The following is a 22,271-nucleotide window of genomic DNA, read 5'->3' as shown; positions in this document are numbered from 1 at the left end:
TTGTTTGTTTGTTTTTGTTGGTTTTAATAAACAGTTGAACTGAACAATTTTTTACCTGCGTATCTGTTTGACTGACAGTTATATTGATCACTGAGATAGCACTGACTTGGCATGAAGTTGGTTCAAATTAACAAAATAAATAAAAAAGTAGCTTCTGATGTAGTAAACTACTTTTGCTGTGTTGGTGTAGCTTAGCTTGCTACATTTCTCTGGGGGTAGCTTCAGTGTAGTGAACCTTTATTTAATGTAGAGTAACTGGTAGCTTAGCTCACTACACTTTCCAAGTAGCTTGCCCAACACTGCATACATACACACACATACATGTACACATTTAGTTTAAAATACAGGACAAAACATCTAACTGCTAACACAGACAGACCCCATGCTCAAAAATCCACCCTTCCCTCACACACTAATGTGAGTTATTTAACTACATAACTACAGATCTCTGAGACCATATGACGACTGTCACTGTAGAAACATCTTGTAGCTATCATTTTGACCTTTTACCCTAACAGCATCATGAGCCATAGCCTTATCATGGAATTTCCTACCTAAAAATACTGAATGGTCAGCCTCTGCTCAGTTTCTTTGCCTGGGAGTCTGTGGAACTCTCTCTCCAACCCTGTATAGTAGATTCGGTCTGACAAAGAGCAGTGATGGCCATCTTTCGATTTCATATTTCTGTAGCTGTGCAAATAAAACAGTTCAGAATCCATCCCCTGTCTGTAATTGTAACAATATTGTTGTGGTCCTTCCCATGTCAATAAGATTGTGAGACACTGAGGATGCATATCTGTGTCTGCACATTTGTGTAATGGAGTGCAGATCAGCTAATTGAAGGTCCCGTTTCACTGTAATTTCAAAGAGCAGTTTTCTGCAACACAACAAGCCCAAGGAACTTTGAGATGTAACATTGGGGATGTAATCTGGGAGAGTGTGGACAAGCACGTGCCCTCCTCCGAGACACGTGATGTCAGCTGCTGCTTCTTTTTGCACTGCGGTCCACAAGCTAAGCTAGCACAGAGATGAGTCGGAGGAAGACATTTCATATGCAGCTTTGGCACATGGACCACAGGCGCCTGATAGACCAGCAGGGGTCGCTGTTGCTAAAGAGACTGAAGACCCTGCTGACGTACCCATCCCTATCCCTGGTGGAGGGTTCGAACCCCGGCTGTAGCCCTCAGTCTGCACTCAGAATGAGTGCTTTTGCCGACTGAGCCACTCAGGAGCCCCTGCATGTTATATATTTTTGCATTTTATTGGTATATATCTTTTTGCATATAATAGACATTTACATTTTTATTACTTAACTACAAATTACTTACACAGTCACATGTCACTGGGTATAAATAAATCCATTTCTGCACACAAGGGGTTCATTAGTGCCATGTTCTCAGAAATGTGTGATGTCAAAGTTAAAGAAAACTGCAACAGAACAAAACAGGCCTGTTCTTTAAAATGATTTAAATTAGAGTCAAAGCTAAAGCAACAGAAAGATTGAAAGACTAAGGGACTTCAAAAAAAAAAGACAAACAGCAAAGTTTCTTTTCATCAGGCTGTTGCGTAGTAATTTAATGGCCATACCATAATTAAACTACCCTCCTTAATTTGCTCATTTTTTGTTGTTTGAAGAGACGTGTGCCATTAATAATATTATTATTCTGCAAATGCAGCACTATGAATCCAGCTCAGATATGCTCAGAATAATGGAAATATCAGGAAGCATAATACACATTGAAATTACAGTGTCCTCGAAAGTGCCACAGCCTATTCAACTTCCATTGGGGAAGAAGGAAGAAAATGTCACCAAAGCATGTTCCCAAAAGAAATACAGTAAGAATTGATTTGGGCAGCAAGAAGTTGGCCTTGGTTCATCTTTACCCTTCCTTGGGGAGGGGCTGCAGACCTTTGAGTGTCAGCAAATGACTGCTACTGCCTCTGTCCTCTAACCTCTGACCTCCCTATCAACCCTTACTTGTGCAAATAAAATAAAAGTGGAAAATTTTGTGTTTAATAATTGTATTAAGAAATAAGAATTGTATGAACTTAATCAATGTCAAATGGCCTTTCAGTTGCAGAGAGTACAAAATTGTCTATTCTACTACATTAAAGTTGAAATGATTTCTGGAAGTCACAAGCAACAGCACAGCAAGTGAATGTGACAAACATTGTGAGAAGGCTATTGCAGAATTGCAAGATTTGGAGTTGGTACATCACATGAGTTTTTAAATTGAAGAATTGTGTTATGAATCATGCAATATAAATGTGATAGGTGTCACCACCTCAGGACCCAGCAACAGATTTCGGAGCCACACAGTGCTGCCCATCAGGCTGTGATACTGCTGTATAAGGTTACAAAGTATTCCCATAACTCCAGGACACTCCAAGTGACCAACTTTTCCTATCAAGTTGCCTGGCTATTTTTCTCCACTTCTCCTGCTTCCATTGTTTGTTATTTTAACTGTTTGCAGACAGATTATATAAACCTTTACACTCTTGCCACAACTCTTAAATTAAATTAAATTACTCTGCTTATCCTCTGTTTACGTCCATGAGTGTATTTTAGACTTGGTGCTCATATTATCTACACTATTGTTCTCCATTGTCCTGGCACACTAGAATAAGTAATTGAAGCCAAGTTATGTTTTCAACTAGCATGCACTGAATTTCACCAGGAGTGATTCAAACGGATTGCATAAATATAATCATCAGTTCCACAGGGTTTACGCAGAAGAACCCGTCTTTTTGGTCTTCTTTCAGTTTGGACCATCTAGAACTAGAGATTGATTTTGATGTTTGATTTTTTGTTTTTCATGGTTTCTCAATGCATGCCATTGATTAAAGGGTTTTAGAAGCACATTTTCAGACAACAAAGGACCATTTTAGTTTGAATTGGAGAGAAAGAGGGACAAGTCTTGTAATCAGTCTTGTAATGTTTGTTGTAAACGGGCAATACAGCTTTTTCTTTGTAAAGTTATTCACAGTACCCACTCTTACATGGCACTAAGACACTTAATACCATAGGTTCTTTGTTACTGGTGGAGTCTGTGATTGCTATTGTACCACTCTTACATCTGGCTCATTTTACATTGTCCCCTTCACTTGTACACAACTGTATGTTTATTTTAGTATTGCATTATACAAGGGTGAGCTTTGGGCCTACAGGCAGTTGCCAAGGCAGCTGGCCATCACTGCAGGCAAGACGTGTCATTGTTTTTATGTATTTACCTTATTTAATTTATGCAACTGCACCCTTTACTCTGTGGGTGAAGGCAATTTGGGGGCGGGGGTAGGGAATCTTGACCCAGGAGAGGGGGCTCTGTTTCAGTATTTTGTTCAAACCTGTAATACAAACAGTGCCAAATTATTATAAATAATAAAAAATATGAATCTATTTTATTAAAAATAATACATTCTGATTGATTAAATGTAATGCCAGTACAGTCAGCCTCGGTTGGATTGAATTCAGTTGGGAAGGTGAGAGACACAGAGGTAAATAAAGGCAGAGGGTGATACAGTGCCCCTCTCTTAGTGAACACTCACACACAGAATCCCTTTATTCCCTCAGTATCTGCAGTCATAGATGTATAGGTCTGCAGGGCCTTGCTGAAGCTCACAAACACATGCACACACATGCACTCCATTACATAGAAACAGAGAGATGGGTACACATGCCTAAGACTTGCCTACTGTTGTCATGACAACCAACTTTCTGCACCATGATAATAAAGCTGGTCTTTTCATTCACAAATGTAGTTCTTCTGGTGATGAAACTCCTCTTTCTGTGTGAAGTGTTTGCTCAGTAAGTCAGTTAGCCAGTCAGTCAGTCAGTATATCAATGGAGAAGGGACACTGCCTTTTGAAGGGTAGTCTGTTCCAATCCAATGAAAATGTCCTACCCCATATTTTCTTAAATCACAGAGACAATATGCACCTCATAGAGATCCAGTATTTGTTTTTTATCTGCTTCAGCTGATACTAATTAATCATAATATGAATTGTGTGCATCTTTTGCAACTTATCTTTATTCCAGCTTGGCTCAATTCTGTTTCCTTCTAAAAAAAACTACTTACATGATTTCCTACTGTCCTTTCTCTCTCTCTGTTAGATCAGGTATGGCTTGATCACATCTATATCGCATTTTGGCATATGGCATTTTTGGTCCTGGTAGAGCACTGATTGTCAGAAAGCAAAACCTTTCATAGTCACAATGGTGCACACCCTCAGCCCTGGGCTGTTTTTTTTTAATAAAAATTGAATCCACAGTTTAGAAAGATTGAACAAAAAAAAAAAAAAAAAAAAAAAAAACATTTGGACTAGAACTAAATTTGTTGAAATCCCCTTATAATTCCATGTTCCACTTTTGTAGTCTGATGATTGTTGGAAATAATTACTCTTATATACGATGAATCTGTGGTGCTTTGTAGTAGATGTGTTCTTAATTGACAGGTCTTTTCTAGGACTCTATTGTATCTCTAACAAACCTGACTTCTAAATCATAATTACTGCTTGTATAATACTTGAAGTGATATTTTTATCACAGATTTACTCATAACAGACATATATTCCATTAGCTTCACAAAAAAGGTAAGTGAAATTGTCTGTCAGTGTTTAGTAGCCAGCCATTGGATAACAAGCCCACCTGCCTGATTGAGGCTCATTAAATACAGGTGTGTAGCTGGAGAGCAGGAGACACCTTTTTGAGAAGTATCTTTTATCTTCTGTGTCTCTACTGAGGCTGGTTCCTGTATTTTGTGTCACAGTTTGTCACTTTTGCTCTTTTTGATTCTTTTTATTTACAGTAGATTAGCCAGCACCTTTTAGCCTTGCCTTGATTGACAAACAAATTATCCCTAGTGAGAGGATAATGAGGCTTCATGAGCCCCATCATTGGCGATACATTTGCTGTCAAATTCTAACTTATATTAGCCAATCAGAAGAACTTGCTTTCTAGAGCTAAACATCATGACTGGTTCAAATTTGTCATTAGTAGTAATTGCTAGCCCCACCCATTTTGTGATTTATGTAACCTAACTTTTCCATCAATGATTCACCTGTTCCACCCCAGTCAAAATCAGTATTGCACCAAGACCTCCATTGTTGTGAGTTTTACAATGTCAATAAATCAGACAGGCTGGCTATCATGATTTCCAGAATAATGCAAGCTAATTTAGCATCAAATAGAAGCATTTTTTCTCCTCATGGTAAGGGAGGGAGTGAGGGACATATGGGGTCTACATGGACAGGTAAATGTAAGTGATGACAGAGAGTAGTGTGGGGTGGGGTGTATGGAGTGACTGTAAGGGAAATGGGCAGAACACAGTAAACCAGTGAGAACCAACACAAAAGAGCTCACATCTCCTTATTCTACATACACCCATACACATATACATGCACACAGGCACCCATAACGACAGCAAAAAAGAAAAAGAGACAAGAAAAAGAGAGGTGTGACTTCAGATTTCACTGACTTCAGACAGCTCCCCTGTTTCAATCGATCTCCCCCTACTCCTCTTGGTATCACCTCAGGGCCTTAAACCAACATTATGTTGATCACTGAGCTGCAATATTATCTCTAATGCTGTGCACAGCTTGAGAGAACTAAGTTCAATTCAGCAGATTTACTGCTGCAAAATGTTTCCATGTTTTATTTCATAGTATCACAGCACATAAGGCTTTATCAGACCAGCCATGTTATCACTACAAGGCATGTGGACACTAGGATATGTGCTTTATAATATAGTTTGATTGAAGTTGATGGAAAAATGTACTGTGCCTCCTTGCCAGAGGGAAGACTGTCTGTAGGGCCACCGCAAGGTCCCAATACACCAAAGATTACATACAAGATGCCTATCACTGGATAAGGAATACATATAAAAAACCTAAGGCATATTCAGCCCATTACAAACAGCAAACAGCCATTAAGGCAACATTTTTCATTGCAGTGTTGTGCAGCATGGCATAGACTGTGCTCTCAGTCATGCTGTCCTGGTTCTCTGTGTACCATTTCCTGTCTTTTGTGATGCAGGATATGGAGACCAGCCAGCAGGCACAGTGTGAGTGTGTGTGTGTGTGTGTGTGTGTGTGTGTGTGTGTGTGAGGGGGAGGGGGCTAGAGAGAAAGAGACATAGGGAGATTGTGTTTGTGTGTGCATGTATGTGCATGCATGTACATGTTCTCTCCTGTTCAGAAACTGTCAGATAATGGGCATTAGTTGATCTGAAATGGCTTTCCATGTATTGGAGGTGACTGAAAAAGTACATCCATGCTGTATCCATGTATCCATGTCCATGTATCAGTATCCATGCTGCACGGCAGACTGGGGAGTCTGAAGTGGTTGTCTGGAGTAAAGTGCCATGAATATGCAAAACATGTGCATGAGTGGAGGTAACACATCTACTGACCTACGTTCCCAGTGCAATGAGGCACACAGAAAAGAAATGTAAAAATCTGTTTATTCCTTCACCTCCATCTTTTTAATGCATGTGGGTGTGTACTGCAACACTGAGGTAAAATTGCATTTCTGTTTAGAACACAGAGATGCTGAAAATATGACTCAAGGCCTAATGTTTAGGAGATTGTCTACATCTGCATCTGATTGGTGTTACTCTGTGAGACATGGAGAAGGACTCAGATGCAGAGGCGGACATGTCGGCTTCAGAAAGTCCTGCCACATATTTGTTCCACCCATGCACTACACCAGCTGAATTTAATTAGCACAACTCTTCAGCCAGGTAGAGGAGCTAATTAGTGAAATCACCGTGTTTAGTGAAAGGCTAGAACAAATACATGGTAGGACTTTTACTTTCTGAAGCCAGGGTGTCCACCTCTGCTCAGATGTAGGTGGGCAGGTTAAGTCAATTCAGTGCCTGTGTGTGCCTATAGACACATCTGAGTGATAATGTCTCAGGACTCTCAGTCTATATGTATCATCCACATCACAACCACATCAACCATTGTGGGTATGAGAGAGTGTGCATTTGTTTGTTAGCCTGTGAGGGCTATGTGTGAACAAGTGTATATGAGTATATGTTTGCATGTTTGTGAGTGTGTGTGTCTGCAAGTGCGTATCTGTGTGTATCTCATTAGTGTTGGGATATGTAACAGATCTTGTGGTTGAGCATTTGGAAGATCAGCTTCATCCCAGGAAGCTGAGGAAAGGTGATGCTTGAGCCCACCATTTCATATGCAAATAACTCCTTCCTGAGATAACAGCGGGACTGTCTGCTCTCTACAGGACAATAGTTCAGATGGGTATTCAGAATCAAAGTGCTCAAATGCTCAACCACAAGATCTGTTACGTATCCCAAGAATTAGTACTCAGTGATAATTAGTATGATTGCCCAAAGGGCAAGCACATTACTGTTCTTGCGTCCCTTATTATTATTATTTATTGTTCTTCTAGCTCTAACTGTGCCAAGACCGTTTGCTCTACAGACATGAGACCGATGCCAAAGCGACCAGTTGGTTCACCATTGTTGTACTTGTACTTTTACTGTCAGCAGGGTTGGGGAGTAACAGATTTCATGTAACGGCGTTACATATTTAAAATACAAAATATGAGTAACTGTATTCCGTTACAGCTACCATTTAAATTGATGGTAATCAAATTATAGTTACATTTTAAAAATATTTAGATTACTGAAGGGATTACATTGGATTTTTAAAATTTAATTTCATTTTTTTCATTTAATGTTTATTCAGTTGGAAAATCTATCCAATGATAGGCAACTCCGGGGTGTATCTCCCATATGCCCCTCATGAAAAAAAAGAAGAAAAAAGCACGCAGCCTGCCTGACTCACAAGACAGTAGAATCGAGAGTGAGACAGAAAGCAACCAGCGCAATGCATTTATGGCATGGAAATACCGGGATAATTTTACTTTCAAATTTGGCAAAGGTCACAACATAACAGTACAATGCAAATTGTGTTTGCCAGCTATGAAGGTAGAATCGTGCCTAAGATAACTACTTACTACATACTTACCAAACTGTACCACAGGATTTGCGTTTTGTAACTTATGGTATGAGCGCTCAGGAGCGTTATGCCGCGTTCCAGACAACTCGGAAGTAGAGATTTGCGGACCTCCTACTAGAAAAAGTACAATGGAACGCCACTCGAAGTCGGAGTTCCTACTTGTAAACTCGGGGAAAATCCATCTACCCCGACTTCATGGAGAAGCAGTTGTCTGACGTCACACAACAATGGCAGCACCCATGGAGGCGCACATTGTAAATGGTAAACCATCAATTAAAAGGCAACATTAAGTATATTTGCCTGCATTTAATTAAAATACTACATAATATCATATAGTAAAACCTGTTCTGCATGTAAATTGATATCAAAGTATGTCGCCAATGCTATTAGGTAGCTGGTTACGGAAAACAATCTCTGAAAGTTATCTTCTCTGCACAAAAGTTATTCGGGAAAACGTAAAAAATACCAAAAAAAAAAAAGTGAAAACATTAGGAAATATACCAAATTTACTGACTTTTGCAGATTACCTACCGATGTAGCTAGACGGGAACACAGTCAACGAGTAACGTTTTTTTCTGTCGTTGGGTCAGTGAAGAATGTGCGATTTTGAATATCAGTAATCATAGCCATTAAGTGTTATAATCACGCAAACGTTATACATCGTATAGAGTGTTCCCAGTTTACAAATCCCGGTTTACCATCTTCTCACCAGGCCTTTACCTATTGGCATTATCATTTAAGATAACCTTTATTTGATGTTGATGTACACTAATTGGGTTCCATTCAATCTCTTTGGATGAGGGAAGATCTCGACCCCTGACTGCTCCCCTATACCAAGCAGAATGGGACCTCAGTTCCTACTTCCTTGATGAAGCCCTCACAGTCAGGGTTCAAATTCTTTCTTCCAGGTTAGTTTGGCAATGATTTGCGGATCAGTCTTTATTATTTTCAGCGTACTATTGTCAATCATAGTAGAAACATGGCAGATAATGGCTTAATAGAGTTGCATATCTATATATAATGGTCTGCTGTTATTGACATAAACAGCTCATCACATGTTCAATTCCTGATTAAGGGACAGAGAACAGCAGCAAGAAAAAGAGACAGGAAAGCAAGAGTATGGAGCAAGAGTCTTCTAGTGCCAGCAACTCAAGCAGTGTGTCATTGCAAGCAAATGATGGCTGCACAAGAGAGCAAACCCTCTTTCTAATCGACTTAATGAGGCAACACCTAGAGTCAGACGGCAGTGAACTCCCACAAAGCTCAATGCTAGGATTAAAACAAGCAAAGGATCCAAGAAACAAATGTGGAGGGATATAGCCAGTAAGCTGTCTGACCATTTTGGCCAGGTGTTTGATCCAGGCAGAGTTTGTAGAAAGTGGCAAACACTTGTGGATGCCTACAAAAAAGTCAAAGATAACAGTCGTAGTACAGGGAGGGGAAGTATGCGCTTTAAGTTCTTTAATGAAATGGAGGCTCTTTTGGGGGGACATCATGTGTGAGTATTCCGGCCCCCTAGCTGTTGTGTTTATGTTCTCCCCATCTGTCATTGTGGTCCATGTGCTTTTCTTTGTTGTTTTTCTTTGTGTTCCAGCCCTGCCCTGTTTTTCACCTTGTCTCCGCCCACCTGATTACTGTGATCATCTCCACCTGCCTGCCTGCACACCTGCTTCCCTTCACCTCATCAGTCCAGCCCTATATCTACCCTGCTTGTCTCTGTCTTGTTTGCCAGTTTGTTACAGTGTTTTTCCTGTGTCATTCCTGCCTGTGTTTTTGTTTGGATTCTCTGGTTTTTGCCTCGCCTGTTCGTTGACTTTGTCTCTGCCTGCCGTTCTGCCCTGATTGCCCAATCTGCCTGCCTTCACGGTTAGACCCTGCCTGTTCCTGTTTTGCCCTTGGACTCTCTGCCTGGTTTTGACCCTGCCTGTTTCACGATTGCCTTGTCTGACGATTCAGTTAATACACGCTCTGAATCTGAGCATGCATGGTCCGCGTCTGAGTCCATGCCTGATCCCTGACATCATGATGTAGATTTCCCAATTGTAGGAACATCAGAGGGGATTGACATTTGCAGGCCTGATGTGCTTAGTGCTGAGGGGAGACGGCTACTTGCATCCAGCCCATCTCCACAGTGTAGCACAGGGGGGCACACGTAGACAGAGGTTGAGAGCACAGGCACACTCACTTTTGGAATTCCTGAGTCAGAGGCCACAAGCCAAAGGAGATATGAAGAATTGAGTCAAATGAGAGCTTTAGAGTCTCAAAGGAGACCTGCAATGAAAATCTAAGCAAGTCTTAAGGTGAAGTCATATGTTTGAGGTGGATGGGTCAATAATATTCAAATTGTGGCTACTGTTTACATTTTTAGTCTGTATACTTTAGTGCTAAGTGTTCTGTTTTAGAAACTGAGAACCTAACAATATTTTGAGGTTACTATGACCCAGCCCTGCAATTTTGGTAAGCACATTACAATAAGTGGATCTTTAAGTGTTAAGACATCCAAACAGAAATGTTTAAATTCATTGCCAGTTCCTCAAAGTTTACAAAGTGCGCTTGTTTGGAACTGTTTGGGTTTCTTTTATTGACTTATTTTTCTGACTTTCATCTAGTCAAATGAATGTGTCCCACTTCAGACATTATGTGATGTAACTTGAAATACTTTAATAAAAAGGTTTTCATTTTCATAAACTGTTGCAGTTTTCTTTCAATGTCATTGTCATTGCTTCTTTGAAATCACCAGCTAGTATCACAAATGTGAAATGACATTTCTCCTGAAAAACCTGAATCTATAATCCAAAGGAGTCAGCTATGTGCATTACCAATGGCACAAGGTAGAGGAGGAACAGTATGGACCACTGCAGAGTTTTGATCGCATTCTATGTGTCCTCCATTTCCAGCTAAATATTAGCAGTTCTCATCTTCCTGGTGTGGACATCCACCTGGATGCTCTTCACAGATGTCTGTGGGTCCTGTGCACACATTATGCAGCATATGTGCAGACACATGAGCATGATAACCACAAGTCTAGTGTTCAGAAAATCTCACCACCCTCCATTTACATTTTAGTCTCCCGAATGCCTGCTCTACCCCCACGGCTTATTCCTGAATTATACAGTTGGTCCTGCATGGTGAGAGCACCATTGTCGCACTTTGGAGTAGTGATAAAAGGGTAGGCTTGGCCAATATAGGCACTATCCCCAAGCAGCATGAACTTTCCATTTTTTCCTTCCAGTTTTCAAAGAACTTTGATTTCCTCAGGATCCTTGCTTCATGAACCTTACCAGGTGCTCCAACAAAGATGTCGTGGAATCTCCCCATCTCGTCCACAATCCCCTGAAGGACTATGGAGTAATAATTCTTTCTTTGCTCTGATGTGTGGTCTCTGTATCTTGAAGTGGCATCCATCGATGGCACCAATAACTGCTTCTATGCCACACATTGTGCTGAGGGCAGCAGAAGTAGCTGTCTTCTCACAAATGGTAAACCAACTAATGAAGGATGGCACCATGTTGCAAAAGGTTGTAAGCACTTCCACAGTACACCTGTGCGCTGATGACTGTGACATATTGAACCTAGATATTTCTCAGAAGCTATTTTGGTTGGCCATATACCAAAGGAAGAGTGCAACCTTTTGCTTGAGAGTAATCTCTGGAGGACCTGAGGTCTGGTGGTTCTGATTTAGACCCTGCTGTTTCAGTACATCTGTGAGGTAACCAAACTGAGAATGGGTGATCTGAAGATGCCTGAAAAATGTCAGCTAATTCATATGGAAAAGTATCTCCAATTCAGAGTGCTGGTCTTGAGGATTGTTGTCTGTGGCATCACAAATTGGGTAAGTATTGCATTTCTGAAAAGTAGAATGAAACATAAGTTTCAAATGTGCCGTAAAATAAAATGTATAATTTTTCCTCCTCTGTTTTGTTTATATATGCAAGGAGGCTGCACTGCTGACGGTTCAATTGTCTATACACTTGCCAAAAAAAACACACCAGTTTATCACGGTCAGCCATGTTTTTTGTTTACGTCTGGCATTGTGCACCTGGAATGCTTGTAGGTTGGAAATTGGAAATTTCAACTGAGAAATTCTGACCTCGGACTTTAAATGGAACGCAGCATTATCATGTGATTTTTGGCTGCTTTCTCTCACCAGTCTGCGTGCCAAAAATGAAAGAAGCATGACTCACGATTTGCAACTTACAACTTGCTCTCAAGAAACCGTAAGCTGTGGGTGTTCCAACATAAGCATCCAGTAGGTGGCAGTGTACGCAATTGATTGGCCAGGAACCTTGCAAGCGTCATGCAATGCTGTTCTGCTCAATGCAAGATGAAGGGAAGAGAAGCTCCACCACGTAGATAGACTATGATCATTTGCATTAGGAATCTGTTTATAAATGTTTCATTTCATTCAGAGGGATGAAAATGAGAATGATGAGAATGATTTATTTACTCAATTCTCACAAAAAGAGTTTCCACTTAAGTTTTCTTGGAGTCCTCTTGCTGTTCAAAATGAATGATGAAGTGAAAAGAAAACCAGAACCAATGCTTATAAAGCTACCACAAGGCAGACAGCTTTAACATAAACTTGTTTTATGGAATACAAAGTCTACACAATCACCATATAAGGTACTGTTTATGTACAAAATGAGATATGAGAAATACAGATCACTGAAGGTGGTTGTTATTTTCTTGGAAAAAATGAGACAGCCAAAACAACAAAGCAAAATCTACTTTGTGTCGGATTGGCAATCCTGGACTGCCCATTATAAAATTTGGGAACAGTAGGCCATTTCAGTTGTGCAATTATAAATGCCCTTTTACCTTTTAGTCATCATTGAATAGCCTTCAAATAATATAATGTAGCAATTGCCTTTCAGATTACTCTTATGTGCATTCTGAGAAACACTGCAAATAGATTTGCATTTAAATGCTGTGGGTATATGACGCTTGCAAGGTTCCTAGCCAATTAATCACATACACTGTGTGATATCCTGTTAATAATACTTACCTGCAGTACCACTCCATGCCACACATGGAGGTATGACCTGAAGTTATAGGGACTACTTACCTGTTATATCTATGCAGAGTTAAAACCTAGAAGCAGAGACAGTTGTCATGTATGAGAGAGTTTTCAACATGTAATAGCTTACGTTACTGAATAAACTGTTAATATACATCCTGGACAGCCTCATCATTAAAACCAAAGTCAGGTTATCACATATTGGCAACGAGGACATTGGATGGATGAAAAAAGTGCCTGATTGAGGACGGATGCCGAACAGGATTTCAAGTTCAAGGCTGCGGTAGGACTGTGTCGTGCTAAGTTGCAAACGTACTAAGGCTGGATCAGTGAGAGGGAGTAACAGTACAAAAGTACATAAAGATGACTACAATGATTGAGACCCTGTCAGCCTTCGAGGCTAAAGAGCAAATGTGGGAAGAATACTGTGAGATACTCCAGCAGTTTTTCGAAGCGAATAGCATAGATGACAGGGAGAAGCAGAGAGCTATCCTCATCAGCGTAGTGGGTCCAGCCATGTACAAGCACATGAGAAATCTACAGAGAAGCATAGCTAGAAAACGTACCAACAGCTGAAGCTTTTGATGCAAAATCACTTCAGTCCAAAATTGAGTGAGATTGTTCAGAGATATGTTTGACTCTCGCTCTCGCCAGCCTATGGAGACTGTTATAGCATATGTAGCTGAGCTGAGACAATTGGCACGCGATTGTAACTACGGCACAACACTCGAACAGATGCTCAGGGACAGGCTTGTGTGCGGGATAGATGACGATGGAATTCAAAGACGCTTGCTGGATGAAACAGATCTGACTTCTGAAAAAGCATACAAAATTGCTGTAGCTGCAGAAGCCGCCAGCAAGAACTCTCAAGACCTGCAAACTAAAGTAGCCTGTAACCAAGTGAAGATGGAGGGCATATGCGGTGACTACAAACTAACAGTAAACAGTGCCTCCTCACTAGAGCAGTCCCCGTGTCGAAGACCTGTTCAATACACTAGAGGGAGGGAAACAGTTTTCCAAGCTTGACTTAAGCCATGCCTACCAACAAATTGTGATGGATGATGAATCCAAAAAGTACTTAACAGTGAACACACACAGAAGCTTGTTCACCTACAATAGGCTACCGTTTGGAGTTTTGTCCACGCCAGCCATCTTTCAAAGAATGATGGAGAGCCTGCTGCAGGGCCTGCCCCGGGCAGGTGTATATTTGGAACGACATTCTACTGACCGAAAGAGATGAAGCAGAACACCTGAGAACACTGGATGAAGTAGCCGGCCTACTACTCCACAGATGTAAGTGTGCATTCCTGCAAGACGAAGTTGAGTACCTAGGTCACAAGGTAGATGCTGAAGGCTTACATCTGGTGGAGAGTAAGGTGAGAGCCATAGTGGAAGCCCCATCCCCAACCACAGTGACCGAGCTAAAAGCACATGTAGGCTTGTTGAGTTACTATAACAAATTCCTGCCTAACCTTGCCACATGCCTAGCCCCGTTATACCATCTACTAAGGAAAGATGTGCCATAGGCCTGGAAAAGAGAACAAGAAGAAGCTTTTCAGAAGTCAAAGCAGTAGCTCAAATCAGCCAAGGTTTTAGGTCACTACACAGCTGATAAAGAATTGGTACTGGCATGCGATGCCTCTCCTTACGGAGTAGGCACCCTGCTGTCACACGCGATGGAAGATGAAAGTGAGGAGCCACTGGGGTTCATGTCGGGCACGCTGACACCGGCGGAGAAACGTTACTCGCAGCTCGACAAAGAAGGGTTAGCGATAATGTTCGGCATTACTCGGTTCATCTATGGACGTAGTCCATCTATGAACGGTCGTTCACAATCAGCACTGACCACAAGCCATTGATCTCGCTGTTTCATGAGAAGAAACCGGTGCCACATATGGGGTAGCCCAGAGTGCAAAGGTTGGCAGTCCTGCTGAGAGCATACGAATCCAAAATTATTTACAGGCCAGGTAAAGATCACGTGAACGCAGACACCTGTTGCCGCTGCCCCATCCTGAAAGGATGGCCAAGAGAGGTGGACCCGTCATACAGTCCTTACAGTGAGAGGAGACTGGAATTGAGTGTGAAGGATGGATGTGTGTTTTGGGGGGCGAGAGTGGTTATTCCCAAGAGAGGAAGAAAGGCTGTACTGAAACAGCTGCACCACACGCACCCAGGCATATCAAGAATGAAGGGCCTAGCACGCTCATATGTATGGTGGCCGGGAATGGATATGGAGATTGAACAGGAAGTGCAGTCCTGTCAGTGATGTCAAGAAAACAGGAAGTCTCCAGCCCATGCACCACTACACCTGTGGGAGTGGCCTGAGACGCCATGGAGCAGACTTCACATTGATTCTGCAGGCCCCTTCCTAGGGAGGATGTTCCTTGTCATTGTGGACTTGCACTCAAAATGGATAGAGGTGTACCCAACCAGCACAATGAGTCAAGCAACTATTAAAAAGCTCAGACAGTGCTTCAGCACACATGGCTTGCTCGTATCCGACAATGCAGATGCTCGTATCTGACAATGCAGCATGCTACAAAAGTACTGAGTTCGAGGCATTCCTGAAACAGAATGGCATACAGCATGTAACATCCCCTCCATTCCACCCTGCATCGAACAGCCTGGCAGAAAGAGCAGTGCAAACGTTCAAATAGGGAATGAAAAAGGTGAAAGGAGACATCTTGGAGACAAGAGCCAGACTCCTGTTTAACTACAGAATTACACCACAAGCAACAACTGACTTGTCACCAGGAGATTACGTTCTACACTGGATCTGCTACTGCCAGACGTTAAGACCAAAATTTGCCAGAATCAACTCAAGCAGAAAGAATGACATGACGCACACAGCAAGTGGCGGGGTTTTTCTCCCGGAGAGGATGTCTATGTCCGAAACTACAGCCATGAGCCGAAGTGGATACCAGCAGTCATTGAGGAGAGCACTGAACCCATATCGTATACAGTACAGACAGGTGATGGACAGTCAAAAAGAAGACACGTTGACCAAATCAGGAAGTGTCATGCAACAAAGATCAGTGACACAACCGTGTGTGGGGGGATTACAGAGCCTATCAGCTTTCAAGGTCCAGAACACTCACCGGAGGCCTTGGCTGAGGACTCTGTTGTCACCACTCCAGTCAGCAAGAGAGTAACTGCTCCTGAAGGAGTTCCTGAACACTCTCCTGCTGACATGCCGCTGGACATGAGAGCAGAGCCTCCACTTACAGCCTCCACGTTCCGTGAGGACTCCTGCTCAACTGAAAGACTTTGTGTGATAGTAGTAGGACCCCTCAAGAAAGGGCAAGAATATGCTTGGGCTCGCTGGAAGGCTGGCAGTCTACCCACCTTCCTAGTTTCTAGTTTTTTGAGTTCACAGACTTGATATGAAAAAAAAAGTTTAATTCATGTGAATGTTTACTATTGAATGTTTAATTTTTTAGTTAAGTGCCTTAGAGAGTTAAAAAAGGACAAGGTGGCCATTGCAGTAATCTAAGTTATTTAAATGTGAGGTAATGTCGTTGATTAAATGAAATAATAAAATACTGGGCAAAATCGGGACAGGTGGCAACCCTACGTTGTGGTCAGACTAAGACGGCGGGCTAACTGCCCTCCTCTCCTTAGAATACTACTTGCAAACGCCCAATCCCTCGAGAACAAACTCTGCAAGCTCTGAGGATGCATCTCATTCCAGCGAGAGACAAGGGACTGCTGTATAACTGCTCTACCTGGCTGTCTGAAGAGATCCCTGACTCCACCATTGAACCACTGTCCACTGTCTACCCCACAGACAGAGCCCGAGACCTCACGGGGTGGAGTGTGTTTTATGATCAACAACTCATGGTACAATCATAACAACATACACACTATCAAGACATTCTGCTCCCCTGACTTAGAGTTCATTATGATTATGTGTTGACCATTCTGGTTTCCGATTCTCAGCTGTAATCACTACAGCTGTATACACCCCCCCACAAGAGGACACAGATCTGGCACTATAGGAACTATATGAAGCCATAAACAGACAGGAAACAGCTCACCCAGAGGCTGCATTTATTGTGATTGGGGACTTCAACAAAGCAAACCTGAAGAAAGTACTACCAAAGTACTATTACCACATAAGCTGCAACACATATCTGAACAGGTAAGTGTATGGCTTTCATAATTGTTGATAGTTGTTTGTCAGCTGTAGTTGTAGTTAACTGTGCTGTGCGTGTGTGTAACTGTGCTCAGCTGTAACCAGCTGTTTGTGCTTTGTTTGATCAAACTAATTAGCATCACAGGTATTTAGTTTAACCCAGAGGCTGCCTCGTCATTTCCGCACAGCACTTTTATCAGCGTTTTCCTGATTCATCTGCTCACTCTTATCTTATCACCAGACCATGTGCCGCCTTCCTATCCATGTCCACTCTTCCTCTTGTTCCAGGAGATACAACTCCCATAAAAGCAAACTGGAATTGCCAGTCATCGGTTCAAAAGGCAGAATTCATCATGGCCTACGCTGAGACCATATCACTTCAGTTCCTGGCCCTCACTGAGACCTGGATTTTCCCGGACAACACCGCCACCCCTGCTGCCCTGTCCTCCTCATACTCCTTCTCTCACACTCCATGGGCCTCAGGCAGAGGAGAGGGCACAGGTCTGCTTATCTCTCCATCCTGGAGATACTCCCCTCTGCCCCAACACCAAAAAGTGTTTCGTTACGACAAGAAGCAGATTCGATGTTCGTAGCAAAAGACAGGAAGGTTTATTAGCACAGCCGGCCGCGGGAACATCAGCATTGAGCAGAAGTTCAACAGGTATAGAATTCAGTTCATTTTTTATACAGTTAATAGCAGTCATATTTGCATATGAGTTATGATAACCAGCAGGGGTGCTGTTTCTGATTGGTCTTGTGGAGCTGTGCATAGCTAAACAGCTCCCTCTCTAATTGGATATTTCCTGAGCCCTGTAACCTAATTGGCTCCATAGGGTTCACAAGAGGCGCCATTTGGCTCCGGTCGGATGTAGCGACATCGCTTTGTATTCAAATACACATCGCTTGTCTCCAACGTTTGTATTCGAATACACATCGCGTGTCTCCGGAACAAACGCCATGCCATTCCACAAAACTGTCTCCTAACACATTCCATATCTGTATCCAGTGTGCGAAATACCCGGTGGCAGTCAGGGGATCACCTCTACCCATACCTGCCAACATTTAGGTTTCAAAATATAGGGGGGTTGTGGATAGTAAATAAATAAGTAAATACATAATTGTACATAGTGTTTTGATTGTGTGTGTAGATTGTGTTTTATAGATGATCTGGCAACTTGGGTAATGTCAGACAAACATACAAAACGGATCTGTGTATGATGATTATATCAAAGGAAAAAAGATTGTGTCTTATGAAATTATGTTTTTACATGTATCTCAGCAGAGATGTCTTTTCATAATTGTGTAGGGGAGATTGTCTGGAATCTGGCAATATCAGAACCATGATGGTGGGATACTCTATGACTTAGCAATTTGAAAAAATATGTGCTTAGTGCCTAGTGAAATAAATGTCATTGTTTTATTCACTGAAGTCTTGTCACTGAATCATTGGATGAAGAATGTGCTTTATTTTATGAAAACCTGCGCACGTATTTTGAACACAACTTTTGAATCATTGCAATGAAAAGCAAATACATTATTTTGTGTTTATTTTTCATTTTATTTGTGTTTATACAAAGTGGGATGTAATGTCAGCCCTATGTTGGAGACAATGCAGAAATTTGCTGTAATTTCAAAACCAGATTACTCGACAATGCTTTGTCACACAGAGGAACAACTAGTATAATCGAAAAGGTTAAGTCCTGCTGTTTGTTTTGATGTGCGATAGGGACTTTATGACCTATTCAACCGAGAAGCAGGAGTGTGAAAATGGGTGAAGAAATTAGTAAAGATATGTGTAACCCCCTAAAGGGTTAATAGTGAGAATTATACCAGTCTCATGCTTGCCAATGAAACGGGAGCTTAGGCAGGAAGCCCCGCCTCAATTATCAGCTGAGTGAGAGCGCGCGGTGTGAACTGCTCAGATTGCTTATATTGCTTATATTGCTTATGATTTTGAACCTAGAGAACGCCAGTTAACAAAAAATTAGCCTCAGTTTACCTCAGAAACCCACCCCACTTCACCAATTTGACTGACTAATAGGTTGAACTGAACTGTAAAAAGATTTTATTTGGTAAGTTTTATTGTATAATTCGCGTATAAATGCTAGGATCCTACATGCTATTAGATACTGCTGCATTGGTTTCGCTAATATAAATTAAAATTAGACAATGGTTTACGTTTATTTATTTGACAGTTTATTTCATCAAACTGACCTGAAAGAAATTAAACTGTGTTTTATTGTATTTGCTGTTTTTCAGTACTGTTTAAACCGCGAGTGGAAGCTAAGTACTAGTAGCAGTGACACTGAATCAGAGACCATTGCCCTGACGCAGCTAAAAGCTAGCTGACGTAAATTGTCCAAGTATGATGGTTAAGTTATGAAACATGGTGAATGTTTATATGTTTGTCATTTAAATGTTTATCAATTGATACAATTATTTTCAATTGGATGTGTTTATTTTCATGTGATACTTGTTTAGTATTAAAACTGGTGTAACCGGCTCAATTTTATACTCTGCGATGTATTTTTTTTTAAAAGACGGAGACCCACGACGACGTAGCTGCATCCACATTTATTGCCAGTCTGCATAAGAGTGCATATAACAGAACAGAAGAGGATCCACGATGTGGAATTGAACGTTTCCACCTCGATCATTAGAGCGTACAGTAAAAGGGGGGCGCCGTACAGCGCAACGAGGGGGCAGCGCAGGTGGCTAACACATACACCCAAGTGGACCAGATGCATACTAATGATACATATAACCTAGTGATTAAACAAAATTATGTGATCGCCATATCTTTACACTTTCCAAAATAAAGTACACAGAAACACGATGTTTGTAAAAGTAAAGAAAATGCATACCTGCATAAGAGTGCATATAACAGAACAGAAGAGGATCCACGATGTGGAATTGAACGTTTCCACCTGTCAATAAACCATCGCAGCAATCACTCTCAATAGCCCCGACGACACAACCATCAAACACTCGATTCGGCAATATATTTTTTTTTTTTTATAATGAAACATCCATGTTACTAAACTTATGTTTGACTTTGACAAGCCAGGCAAATTTTAGCAAGCTAGCTTTGACAGCCTGCAGCTTACAGTTAGCTTGTCAATCGTTTAGCATGTGATGTCAGTATACGATCGAATGTATTAAAAAATAATAAGTAAAAATCGAAATTTGCACTCAGTACACAGATAATAAAACCATACAGAACCTATGTGAGACAGGGGATTATACATGTTGATTGTGGATGGATATTATCAGCTTCATTAATGAAGAAGTTATACATGGAGCACATGTCACACTGACCTCGATCATTAGAGCGTACAGTAAAAGGGGAGAAATATGGATGCGCAGGGGACTTAACCCTTTGTTAGCCACACCCCCTTTTCAAGTGACCTCCCATGAATCACTACAATCCCAAAATGCCTCAACACAGGAAGAACACCGAAACAATTCAACAAAATAAAAGCAGATAGGCGACCACAAAGAAATGAATAAACATACTTACGTGTGTTTGCAATAGACAACAATGGTAACATACAGTAAATTGGATTATTGTGAAAGAAAAAGAATAGTATTTTATTGAGTGTTAAAACTTTTTAATGTGAGAATGTTAGAACCTTTGAACCCTATCTTGCAATGGAAACAACTTGAAAGAAATTACAAAAATAGAATTTTATTAAGGATAATATACATCATAGTTATGTATGTCTTAATGTAACAAACAAATCACTGCCTGTTTTATATGCACAGGTCAGGTCCTTTTTTGATTTTGGTTCATGCAAGAGATTTGGAGGCTTAATTGTGAAGATTTTCCGACATGAGATGGCGAGCCACCCTGGAATTTAACTGCCCACAGAAGAAAACAGCCAAGGCCCGGATGACGGCTGGGAAGATTTTTCCTTTATCCTATTGCAAACCGCAGTAGGACTGAGAAGGCCTTTTTTTGGGGGGGGGGGACTTTGTTTACATTTTTTTTTAAAAATCATTCCTTTATCTCTTATTTTACGGGTGCACCCAAACCAAAGAAAAGATATTGAAAAAACAACCTTGTTGCATCGTAAATAGTAACAACATATTGATCTATGTGAATGTATCCATATTGTAGTTCAGTGTTTGTATGTGACAATTTAATAACATCATTTTACATTCATAGTAAAGCCGGCTAATCATTTTTCAGCTTGTGTCAATCTAATGATTAACATCTCCCTCCGAATCTAAAGCACTGGTCTATACAGGTAGGGGTTTAACTAAAACTTGCTACCTATTACTTTGCAGACGTTTGATCTGTCTTCATAACGTGATTACTCTGGTATGTACAAATATGTGACTAGCATCATTACAGAGCTCCGGTTCCGCTCTTTCTTGTGATATGTGTTCCATATCTATGCATTGATGACTTCATGAGTAATTCAAACAAGAGTAATGGGTGTGGAGATGGATGCAGACCTGTATGCAGATTATAATTATGATTAAATTTGATGTAAATTCAAAATAATTTTTCTCACCGACACTTCGTCGCATAGACAAGCAACTAGCATTGTTAGCGATGAATACTTTGGGAGCAATTCAACCAGGAAGAAGGGATATGAATTTGGATGCAGGCTGCGTCTGTCAGGCTTTAAGGGTTAAGACATTTTTAGTGACAATTGCAAGTGACAAATAATTTTTTGAAGATTTTTCCAGAGACACCCCCCCCCCCCGCCCCCCCAAATGTTGCTGTTGAGGCTTTCAGGGGGTCTCAAGTGTCAGTCAAGGGGTCTTGGACCCCCCGAGACCTACTGTATTTTGCACCCTGTCTGTATCTCATCCTCTAAAACTCACCATTGCTGTTCTTTACCGTCCTCCAGGTCCCCTTGGACTTCATTGACGAACTCAACACTCTTCTGAGCTCCCTCCCTGATGACACCCCACTGACTCTACTGGGAGACTTCAACATCCAATCTGAGACCTCCCTGATGGCCAGCGTAATCTCCCTCCTCCAGTCCTTCACCCTTAACCTGTCGCCATCACCTGCGACCCACAAAGCTGGCAACCAGCTAGACCTTGTATTCACCAGAAGCTGTGCCACAACCCACCTCACGGTGACTCCCCTCCATGTATCAGACCACTATTTTGTATCATTCT

The 22,271-nt window shown here is 41.3% G+C and overlaps 1 pseudogene; it reads left to right on the top strand.

The window, feature by feature from the left end:
- The first annotated feature begins 13,732 nt into the window (after nt 1-13,732).
- LOC118780852 lies at nt 13,733-19,426 on the top strand (annotated as a pseudogene).
- The last annotated feature ends 2,845 nt before the right edge of the window (nt 19,427-22,271 follow it).

Source organism: Megalops cyprinoides, chromosome 7 (assembly GCF_013368585.1).
Source record: "Megalops cyprinoides isolate fMegCyp1 chromosome 7, fMegCyp1.pri, whole genome shotgun sequence".
NCBI lineage: Eukaryota > Metazoa > Chordata > Actinopteri > Elopiformes > Megalopidae > Megalops > Megalops cyprinoides.
This window is presented reverse-complemented; position numbering and strand designations above follow the sequence as displayed.